Here is a 9,597-nt window from a genome sequence, read left to right on the forward strand (position 1 = left end):
AGCCATCTATCAGATGCAGAGTTCAAAACACTGGTTACAAAAATGCTCAAGGAACTTAGTGAGGACCTCAAAAGCACAAAATAGATCCACTCAGAAATGAAGGATATACTAATTGAAATAAAGAACAACCTACGGGGAAACAACAGTAGAGTGGATAAAGGCAAGAATCAAATCAATGATCTGTAACAAAAGGAAGCAAAAAACAAGCAATCAGTACAAGAAGAAGAAAAAAGAATGCAAAAAAAAAAAAAGAGTAAGCAGCCTCTAGAACAACTTCAAGCACTTCAACATTTGCATCATAGGGGTACTAGAAGGAGAAGAGAAAGAGCAAGAAGTTGGAAATCTATTTGAAAAAATAATGAAAGAAAGCTTTCCTAATTTGGTGAAAGAAATAGACACGCAAGTCCAGGAAGCACAGAGTCCCAAACAAGATGGATGCAAAGAGGTCCACTCCAAGACACATCATAATTAAAATGCCAAAGGTTAAAGATAAAGAGAGAAACAAGAGTAGCAAGAGACAAAGCTATTATTTACCTACAGGGGAATTCCCATAAGACCATCAGCTGATTTCTCAAATGAAACTTTGCAGGCCAGAAGGGATTGGCAAGAAATATTCAAATTCATGAAAAGCAAGGACCTACAGCCAAGATGGTTTTACCCAGCAAAGCTATCATTTAGAATCGAAGGGGAGATAAAGAGCTCCCAAGACAAGGAAAAGACTAAAGAAGTTCACTATCACCAAACCATTATTATATGAACTATTAAAGGGACTTATTTAAGAAAAAGAAGATAAAAACTGAACAATAAATGCCAATATCTACCAACAATTGAATCTAAAAAACAAACTAAGCAAACAAGAACAGGGACAGAATCATGGATATACAAAGAACTTTTTGATGGCTGCCAGATAGGGGGAAAGGTGTGGGGGAATGGGTGAAGAGGTGAGAGGATTAAAAATTACAAATAGAGCCCTGGCTGGTATGGCTCAGTGAATTGAGCACCAGCCTGGGAATCAAAGGGTCACTGGTTTGATTCCAAGTCTGGGTGCATGCCTGTGTTGTGGGCCAGGTCCCTGGCTGGGGGGTGTGTCTGGCTGGGGGTATGTAAGAGGCAACCACACATTGATGTTTCTCTTCCTCTCTTTTTCCTTCCCTTCCCCTCTCTCTAAAAATAAATTTAAAAAATCCTAAAAATAAAGGAAATGGAGTAACCAAAGAACTTATATGCTTGACCCATGGACATGAACAATGGTGTGGGGATTGCCTGAGCGAGTGGAGGGTGCTGGGTGCAGGGGGGCAAGGGGGGAATTAAGGCAACTGTAATAGCATAATCAATAAAATATATTTAAAAAGAACATTCTCTATTTGCGCTATCAATATGGTAGACAGGAGAAATACGTGGCTTGAACACTTGACATGTGGCAAGAATGACTAAAGCACTGGATTTTACTCAGTGCTTTTTAAAAGCTCCCCAGGTGATTGTAGTGTGCAGCCAGAGACCTACTAGCTGAGACCTACTACTCTAGTCACCCACCTAGATACGTTCCTCCAGACCCATGGCTTTAATTTCCTACGTATACTCTAATGTATAAACTAGCATAAGTCATCTCCTCTTAACTCCAAGCCATACATCCAACTGCCTACTTGGCATCTCTTCTGGAGCACCCCAAATTCAGGATGTCTGAAATGGAACTCATGATGGTCCTTCCTGAGCCTCATCCACTCTCAGTGTTTTCCACTGAGCTCGTGGCCCATCATCCATCCGGTTTTACAAGCCAGAGACCTAACAGCCCATTCAACATCACCATATTTCACCATGTTTTCTTGTGAACATCTCTTCAGTTTGCTTATTTCTCTCCCTCTTACCAATGTTATAGTCCAGCCTCCCATCCACCTTTTGCTTGACAACTGAAGTTGCCTCCTGGCTGGTCCCTCTGCTCCCACTCGTGCCCCTTAAAATTCTGAAAAGGCAACTGGGATGTCCCTCCTCTGATAAAGACTCTGCAATGTCTCCCTTCTGAATTTTCTCCCAACACTGACAGACAGCCCTGCATCACCTTCAGAGACAGCCTGCTGACTCTTCCCACCTCATCTACCACAACACTCCCCTCCCTCTTTCTATTCCAGCCCCACTGGCCTTCTGAAAGTTCCTCATCCTCTTCCCAAGCCCAGACCTTTGTATATGTGGTTCCCTCCATGCAGCCCACTCTTCCCTCTCTTGGCCTCGTCATCCTTCAGGGCTCAGCCCTGCATCACTTCCTCAGGAAGCTTTCCCGCCCAGGTCAGGTCCCACTACCATGGGACATCACAGCACCATGCAACCCTCATTTGTAGCATTTGTAACATTTTGCAGTCACAGATTTACTTGTGCGATGTCATTACTTTCTTGCCCACACTCTGTCTTGCATGCTCGCCTGTGAAGTCCATGGTGGCAGCATGGCACCGTGTTTGTTTATTTCTTGGCCGCATTTGTGCTCAATAAATATTTATTGACTATATGATATGACTGAATAAAAAGTTCACTTTAAGCCCAAGACTAGCTTCAAAGCTGAAACAAAGGATAAAACCAAGGTCAGGGCCAGGACCATGGGGTGTCTGGGACTGGAAGACGGTTAGAAACAGCAGCTGGGGCAGAGTGCCAGCCAGGTGTAGACCCAGATGGTACAAACACTTTGGAAAACTGTTTGGCAGACTCTACTGACACTATACGCAAATGCTATGACCCAGCAATTCCACTCCAAGGAAACACTGACCATAACAGTACTACTCATAATGGCCTCAAACTGGGAACTACCCACATGTCTAACATCAGTGGACTGAATTAAATAAAGTGGATTATTCACACAGTGGAATGAAATAAAGAAATGAGACTACGACAGCTGTGTGCAACCACACGGATGGATCTCATTACTACAGGACCGAGCACACACAGCCAGACACAAAGGAGAACATGCTGAAAAATTCTACTTATGTGAAGTTTGAGGAGCAACAACACTCAACTCCAGTGTTACAAGTCAGAAGTACAAGCTACAAGTCTCTGGGGCATGGTGGGGAGATTCTGGGGTGCTAAGAATGTCCTATTTTGTCTTGACCTGAGTGACTCAGTTCGCTGGGCATTGTTCTGCAAAGCAGAAGGTCAAGTCTATTTCCGGTCAGGGCATAGGCTGGGTTGCAGGTTCTTCTGGTCCAATCAGAGCCGGTTCATGTTTCTCTCCCTCTCTTTCTCCTTCCTTTCCTCTCTTTCTAAAAATAAATAAAATCTTTAAAAAACAAAAAGAATGTCTTATTTCTGGATCAAGGTGTTGGCTACCCAGTTGTGTCTGTTTGTGGAATTCACTGAGGCGAGCACTGAGGAGCACAGGGAAAGGTTTAGAGGAGAGACAGTGGGTGCTCAGGGTGAGCCAGGAGAGGGCCCGAAAGAATGGGAATGTGCGGGGGGTGGCCCAAGTTCTGCTCCGGACAAGGGTTAGAGAGGTGTGGACTGTGGCTCTTCCAGACCTGAGAGGCTGGAGAGAAAAGGGCAAGGGGAGGGGTAGAAATGCTGGTTAGAGAGGAGGGAAGGGGACAGTGACTGCGTCCTTCTCCCACACACATACATTTACTGGCTTCCTACTCTTAAACTTCTCCTCTAGGTCTGAGGAAAAGGAGTTGCAGGAATGGAATAAAGCAATGAGACTACTGGCCATCACCCGGGGCCACCAACCCACAAAAGATGAAAGGGAGCTGGACAACAGGCGGAGCATTTGTACACTGAGAGCACCCTGCCCAAGAAAGCCCAGGAAGAGACCTGGCCCACGGAGAGCTGCCCTTCCCTGGGCCCTGCATCCTGTGCCTCAGCTTGGGTATAGCCTTGGGTATGAGGTGAGTACCTACCACCAAATCCTGCCACCCTGTGTCTAAGGCCACGAAAATCACAGGGTGGGTGCAGGCACACAAACACATGTACATATACACTTGTGTACTCATCCACAAATACAAATATAGCCTGCATCTTTGCACACATATGCAATCTCCCCTCCATGGTCCTCCATGCTCAGAGCACTGATTTCTCCCTGGCTCAGAAGGTAGCTATGTGACTCAAAGTGCTGGATTGAGGAGAACCAAATGGGAGGCCCTTCTTGAGGAAGAACAAGGCTACCAGGGGCCCTTCTCCTCTGGAGACCTTCGGGAGTTGTCCAGTACCCTCCCCACAATGGGATCCCACGTCTTTCCCTGTAGTTGGAAAGCAGAGAGGCTAGTCTCCCACTCTTAGGAGTAGCCCCCACGAGCTGCACCCCCAGAGCCTCCTTCCCAATCTCTCCTGCCCTGTCACCACCACCCTCCAGTCCCTACTTCAGCTCCTGGAAGAGTTCTCCTCTTCTCTCAGCACTAGGAAAGCAAGGAGCTTGGGTGTCTAGTGTTTCCACTTTCATGCCCCAACTGCACTGCTGGGGAGCCTTTCTTTCCATGGGGGGGGGGAGTGAGCGGGGAGCGTGGCCTCTCCCTCTTGGTATCCTCACAGCTGGAGGGCTGGCAGGGGTTGGGGCATCTTCCCAAGCTGTGACTCAGTGTGCAGGATATTCCTGTTGTGGCCAACTCTGACACTTCACTCATCAGGGACTGTAGCTCCCGAGAGGTGGGGAGAGGCTGGCTTCCATGAAGGACGTTCCATGAGAGATGTCCCCATACCTCCCTTTCCCACTCATGCCACATGAGGGGTGGAGGTAGAAGGATTCCAGGAATGGGAGAGGAAGGAGGGAGATGAAGGGGATCCAAATATTGAGTTGGAACCAGCTGGCAAAGAGGTGACAGGCAGGACCATGTTGGGGGATCAGATGTCCCATATTCTGGGGAGCTAATTGGCCAGCACATGGAAACATTGAGAGACAGGATTTCCAAACCACCCCTAACCCCCAGAGCAGGGACAGTGAGAGACAGGAAAGCAGGTTTTGGTCCTACATTGAGTGACCAGGACTCAAGGACAAGGAAATTTGAGGAATTGAGGTGCTAGGTCCCCAGGAATTTGGAGGCTGGACTGGGAAGGAGGGGAAGAGGCTGGGGATCTGGGAAGTGGGCAGAGATTGGAAAAGGACAGATGGCAGCTGCGGTGTTTGGTGTTTCCGAGTTGCTTCCCAGTAATTCCTCTCAGTTCATTTCCAGTTGTTTCCAAGCCATGAAATTCTTTCCAGGCAAGATAAGGGGCCCGCCCGCCCCACCCAGGGTATGTCACGTGTATGGGGGGAGGGAGGTTCAGAGAGACAGACGCAGGGGGAGCCTGGAAGGGGATCGAAGATGGAGCCCTTGTGCCCCTAGAGGCATCTCTCAGTCATCCCAGCCCGGCTGAACCATGAGTCATGGGTGCAGAGCTCTCAGCCAAAAACAAGTTTCAGGATCCTCTCTGCAGGCTCTATGCCCGTCTCAGACCTGGGAATCCTGACTCTGCTCCATTCTAGCATTTCCTGAAGGCTCAAGACCCCCAGCCCTCCCTCCCAGGCCCTGCCACCCATGTGCTATCACCTGGCAGTTGCCATCTGGATACCCAAAGAAGCTTTCTCTGGCACCTTCCTGAGCTCTGTCTGGCTCAGCTGCTCCAGCCAGAGCACTTGGGGTTCCACCAGCTTAGCCAGCCCCTGCTTTCCCCCAGTACCTCTGGGGCCCAGACCCCTACTTAACCGATAACCACCTTCACCCTGATGCTACCACGCGATCCGGTCCACCCTTCCACCCGTGCACTAACCTTCCTCGCAGGTGTTCCCTCCCCAGGGAGTCCAGCCCCCAGTGCACAGTCCTATTTCCACTGTACCAACAGAAAGTCCCTGCTGGGGGGAGGGTCCCTTGAGAGTGACTGTGCCACACTTTGCCTGGGGTGTAGGGATAGGATACAGCCCCCATGTCTCCCGAGTCTTCCCTTGGTCTCCCCAGAGCTCTGTTCCTTACCTGGGCAAGGAGCGGCTATGGTGCCTCTGCACCTGTTCTGTCCCCAGCCTCAGGAGGTGGGCCCTCAGGGCAGGGCAGGGTGGGCTCCCCTTTGGCAGCCTGGCTCCCCTTGGCTGCCCTGAGCTCCTGGGTGTCCCTTGCTTGTTCCCTGCAGTGGGGCTCACTGAGCCACAGCCCGTTCATCTAGGCAGCCAACAACAGTGAGGAGGAGGGAGGCTGTAGCGAGCAGGGGGAGGAGAAGGGGAGGACCAGTATGAGGTCAGGGAGGGGAGCGGAGATAAAGCAGGTCCTCCCACCCCTCCCAGGCCCTCCAAAGTCATCACATGCCCCTCCTCTCCTCCCGACTCACCGCTGATCCCCTCTGTCTGGGACCACTGAGCCCAACACCCTCATCTTGCCCCCTCCATCCCTGTTCCTACCGCCTTCATCTCTTCCCCATCCCATTCTTATTCTTACTCCCCAGCCTAACTTGACATCCTCCCCACGCTTGTGCTCTTCCACCCGCCCCACCCATTTCTCCACCTATTGCTCCTGCTCTCTCCTCTCTACCAACAACCTTCCCCACAGACAGCCCCTCTTCCTTCCCTGCACCTCCCCTCCCATCTCTGCCCAGCTGCCACACTGCTCCCCATCTGTGTGGTGCTAGCGCCGCTCCTGTCCCACACCAATTCTCTCCTGGGGACATGGGGCAGGAGGAAACTTTCCTCCCCAGCTTGGAGCCCTCTCAGGTACTCCTTGTTCCCACCCTGCCCATTGTTCCCACCTGCGTCCTGCCTGGTGGCAGGTGGTCTCCCTTCTGTGCTCCTCTGCCCTGTACTGCCTTCCCTGCCTGCTTTGCTCAATGCACCTCTTCTCTGATCAGATCACCGCCCCTCCCCTTTTACTCTCCCACTTCAACAAATTTCTAGACTAATGGCAGATGAGGCTTGGGCACTGGCTGAACACCAGGACGTACAAGACTTCGTAAGGCAGGGGAGATAGGGAAGAGAAGCCTGAAAGTTAGAAGGAAGGTTTATGGAGAGCCAGAGGCAGGAGGCAGGTATGAGGAAAAAGCAGAAAGGTCTAATGCCTGGTGGCTACAGGGAAGGAGGAGCAGAACAGGGTGAGTTGGGGGCTGGAGGAAAAGGGTACTTGGATCTCAGGCAGAGATTCAAAGATCAGTACAAGAGGGTGAGCATCAGACACACCCACATCGGGCTGCTGGCTGTTTCTCTGGCCTCCTTTCCCCACGTGTTCGCTGCCCTGATGAGGGGCTGTAGAGGAGACTTGACACAGGAGAGCCAGGCTGAGGGAAACGCCACACCAGGTTTCAGTGAGGAGTTCTACCTGCCCTGTTACACACCTCACTGCTGAGCAGACCAGCCAAGTCACAAGTGAAAGGGACGCATAGGAGCCTGTACGTGCCTGATTCTGCCACTGGGGTTGGGGCACAGCTGTCCATAGGCTGGTAACAGGTGTGCAGTGTTCCTGGGTCAGGGCATACTGAGCTGTAACAGGTGGCCAGTGAACTTCCTGGGGCTGGGGACAGGCTTGTATGGGCTCTCACATGGGTGTCTTGGTGTTTTTTTTCCTGGCTTTGACTGGGAAAATGAAGTCAGAATCTTGGATGGAGCTGGGTGCAGCTTCCTTCCGCTGCCTTGGCCCGAAGCCCCCGCAGCTTCCCGGAGCTCTCTGGGCAGGCGTAGGGGAAAGTAGAGCCAGGGTGAGGGTTCGCAGCAGCACAGAGAGTTCTCTCCAACACCCCTGATTTCAGTAGTTCTGTCCCATGGTCCTACCCATTTTCCTGGTTCTGTGCCGCCTATTTTGGTTTTATTATTTGGGAAGTATGGCCACCATAAGTATGACCTCAAGTATGACCTTCCTGACCTCAAGAAGGTAAGTATAGTTGCCCAGAGAAAGGCCAAGAGACCCTGGAGAGGAGCAGGGGCTAGACGGATGGTCCTGGGGTACCTGGGAAGGCCACTGTTGAGCACAGATGGGATGCCCGAGTCTCAGAGAGGAGAGCGCAGGATTCTAGACATGCACAAGCTCATGAAGCATTTGAGAAAGCCACTGGAAGCTTGACAGACATAATTCCAGGTTCTGAGATAATCACTGCCTAAGATTTGATTCCCCTGGATTTGAAACCCAGGGGAATAAAAATCTCAAGGCCCCTGAATTTCAGGCTTGTCTCCCCAGGAATTCATGCCTCACATGGTTGCATCTCATAGGGAAAGCACCAGGTCTGGCACAGGGCAGGTGCCTGATAAGTGCTCCTCAATATGGAATTAAGGCATGCCCTCCCCCTCGGGGGCCCGCCAAGCCTCCCCCATCCCTCTCCCCTCCTGGCACACAGCCTCTGCCTTTCTAAGCTGCAAATGCCCTTCTTCGGCTTCTGTAACTTGTTTCCTGAGCCCATACAGCCCAGCGGGCTCACTTCTACCTCTGTAACTTTCTAATACACTTTCTCTTACTAAAAAAACCCCAACAAACCACTGAATTGTGAAAGGACTGGGAATGAAAGATGGGGAGTGTCTGGTAGGGAACCCCAGGTGTGGAGGCAGGGATGCCTAGTGGTCAGAACAGGGTCGTATTCTCTGAGGGGTTCCGGATAATAGGCTTAGAAAGGGATGCTGTCAAGAACTGTCCACATGCTCGGGCTGTGCTCTGAATCCTCAGTCCAGGTGCGTCTTCAGCTCGGGGCTTCCATCCTTGAACAAACCTCCAAGTTCCTGTCCTGACCTCAAGAAGATAAGGAACAGAAGACACAGGAAGGAAAGGGAACGACAGGGAGAAGGGAAAAAAGATAAAGAAGAAAAAGGGCAAATTAAGGGCAAGGACCTGAAAAATGAGGAGGGAAGGAAGACTGACCAGGAGCTGTGATCCAAGGAAGCAGTCCCCAAGAGGGGAGAGACAGAGAGCATTTGCACAGGAGCCTCCCACAGAAAAGGCGGCCTCCTGCAGTGTGGGCACTCGGTCACACGGAGGCTCAGAGACAGCAAGCGACTTTTCAAGGGACCTTGCTAGTGGTGGTGAAGGTGGGCCTCAACCCAGGTTCTCTGATCCCAAAGCCTGTACGCTCTCCCCTCCCCAAAGAGGAACCCTGGAAAGACCCAAGACTTGGAGGCACACACAAATGAAGGGGCTCCTGGAAGGGCTTTGTTTGAGAAGCAAGGGTGGATGATCTGGATTTTTAAAACGTCTTTCTACATTGTTATTATATAGATTCAGTTAGAAGAAACTGCCAAGTATAAGACAGGGGGATCAACATTTCGTTGAGATTTGGGGCTGGGAGATGGAGAGGAAAGGGAACATGGAGAGAAAAAAACTGACTGAGATGAAGATGGAAAAGAACTAAGAGACTCAGGCTGAATGGAGCCAGGAGCCACAGGGAGAAAGATTTAGACCCTCAGAACTTCCTTTGCCTGCAGACATGGGTGTGGGGAGAAGGGAGGAGGAAGGACATTTCTATCTCATGACAAAAGAAAGTCACACAACTGTTTTGTTCTCTGCTCTGGGGAGGGTAGGAGCCCATATTTACCAGAGGGACTGAGGTCGCTGTGGCAACCACACATCTGGGCCCCGGAATCCAGATGTGCTGTATCCAGAAGCCATAGCACAACGATGAGACAAACATTAGGCTCTCAAGTGCTGGCCCCCACAGCTGGAGAGCACAGAGGACTGGAGGTGGGAAGTGAGGGGG

The 9,597-nt window shown here is 50.9% G+C and overlaps 1 protein-coding gene across 1 annotated transcript in view; it reads right to left on the minus strand.

Moving 5' to 3' along the window:
* LOC118991534 (tenascin-X-like) overlaps positions 1-6,160 on the minus strand; it is a gene marked incomplete at its 3' end in the record, with an annotated part of 31,072 nt that extends 24,912 nt beyond the window's left edge. The window contains exon 1 of the mRNA XM_037052852.1: positions 5,916-6,160. The remainder of the gene's footprint in view (positions 1-5,915) is intronic.
* Between the last annotated feature and the right edge of the window lie 3,437 nt (positions 6,161-9,597).

The sequence above is a fragment of the Sturnira hondurensis genome, unplaced genomic scaffold (assembly GCF_014824575.4).
Source record: "Sturnira hondurensis isolate 20B ecotype Veracruz unplaced genomic scaffold, ASM1482457v3 Scaffold0007578, whole genome shotgun sequence".
Taxonomy (NCBI): domain Eukaryota; kingdom Metazoa; phylum Chordata; class Mammalia; order Chiroptera; family Phyllostomidae; genus Sturnira; species Sturnira hondurensis.